Here is a 1619-nt window from a genome sequence, read left to right as displayed (position 1 = left end):
TTGAAAATGATGACTGGAAGCTTGAAATTTTATTTCTTTTTTTTCTTTTTGGAGGGCAATTGGGGTTAAGTGACTTGCCAAAGGTCACAACACATTTTGTGTTGAGTGTCTGAGGCTGGATTTGAACACAAGTCCTCCTGCCTGCAAGGCCAGTGCTCTATTCACTGCGCCATCTAGCTACCCCTGAAATTTTGTTTCTTAAGACAGCATCTTATCTATGTGATGTGGAATAACTTCTGACTAATTATCTGTTTTGTTCTGAAACTTTTTCTGCTAAGAAACCTCTCTCTTTTCAGCCTACCAACTGTGCAGACTTGGTGATGAGTTGGTTGTTCCTCTGAATGTGACTTTTTATCTTCATTTTCAGGGTTTGGAGAGAGGACACTTTCTAAGTTCAGAAAACTGTGTGGTTTCTCACTTAATGTCGGAACATGGGGAAGTGTTTTAGTGCCAAGAGATTCAAGACTTCTAGCTGGATGAAGTAATTGTCTGCTCTTGTTGAAAATAGAATGTCTTCATTATTACCTGCTATACCAATCCTCTCTGGAACTGCACCATTAAACTCACATTTGGGACTCCGTCTTGGAACATTTTCTCCAATTCAGAAGGTGGTGAAGTTAATTTTATTTTTTTTCTGAAACCCTCATTCTCTGTCTGATCCATTCAGTGTATTCCAATGCTTATTGGATGTGATTTATTTCTGTCATATCACCTGTGAGAGAAGGAAATCTTGCCCCACTTATCCTTCCTAAAGGGGTGTCAGTGCTTTATCTTTTTTGGCAATTGTATGTGTACCTTTACATAGACTTTTCAAACACTACTACCCTGCTGGTCTGCTTATACAATTCCCATATGGACGTGATTTTTTTTTTTGCTTTTGAGTTTTACAAAAGATCATGAACACCGCTTTCCTAGAAAAGTATTTCAGCTGTATCTTCCTATGTGCATTATCTACTTCTGAGTTTCCTATCAAATCCTTGAACTTGTTTCAGCTAAGATGTTTTATACTTGTTTCTTCTTCTCTTCAATGAGGGCTTTTTGGGCAGACTCCCCTGGTAGTGGACCTTGGGTTGAACAGCCTCAGGGGCTGTAGGCTACTCTTACAAAGGCACTGGGGAAAAGCAGTGAAATACATGACCCTGAAGTAGCTCTGGAGAAAGCTTACTGATTTTTAAAGTTGTTATTTATTAATGACTTTATCCTCTCACTTTTTAAAGCCCTTCACAACTTGGTCCCTCTCTGGCTTCTCAGTCTTCTTGGATTTGACATTATGATCCAGTAACACTAGCCTTATTGCTCTTCCACACATATTGTACTCCCATCTCCTGACTTTAGCTTTTCATATTTTTGCCATGCCTGGAATACTCTCCCTTTAAATCTTCCTTCTGACTCTTCTGGTTTCTTTCAGTATAGAAATTAGCCAAAGCTACAAACCAGGTCTTGATTTATTGTTTTGTTAATTCCCTAGTCATAGGATGGAAAAATTAATAATGCAGATTAAAATGAAAAATTATGGAAAGATAATCATTAACCATTTGCCAGTATATTTCTACCCCCCCCCCCGATCTGCCACTAGTTTCTTCTCTTTCAGATTACTTTTCACTTCACTGTATATATTT

At 38.2% G+C, this 1619-nt stretch overlaps 1 pseudogene; it reads right to left on the bottom strand.

The window, feature by feature from the left end:
• Nucleotides 1-211: 211 nt before the first annotated feature.
• LOC138154877 (mitochondrial fission factor pseudogene) lies at nucleotides 212-1309 on the bottom strand (annotated as a pseudogene).
• Between the last annotated feature and the right edge of the window lie 310 nt (nucleotides 1310-1619).

The sequence above is a fragment of the Petaurus breviceps genome, unplaced genomic scaffold (genome assembly GCF_028583685.1).
Source record: "Petaurus breviceps papuanus isolate PSGF00001 unplaced genomic scaffold, PetGlider_PUasm1.0 91133, whole genome shotgun sequence".
Lineage (NCBI taxonomy): Eukaryota > Metazoa > Chordata > Mammalia > Diprotodontia > Petauridae > Petaurus > Petaurus breviceps.
This window is presented reverse-complemented; position numbering and strand designations above follow the sequence as displayed.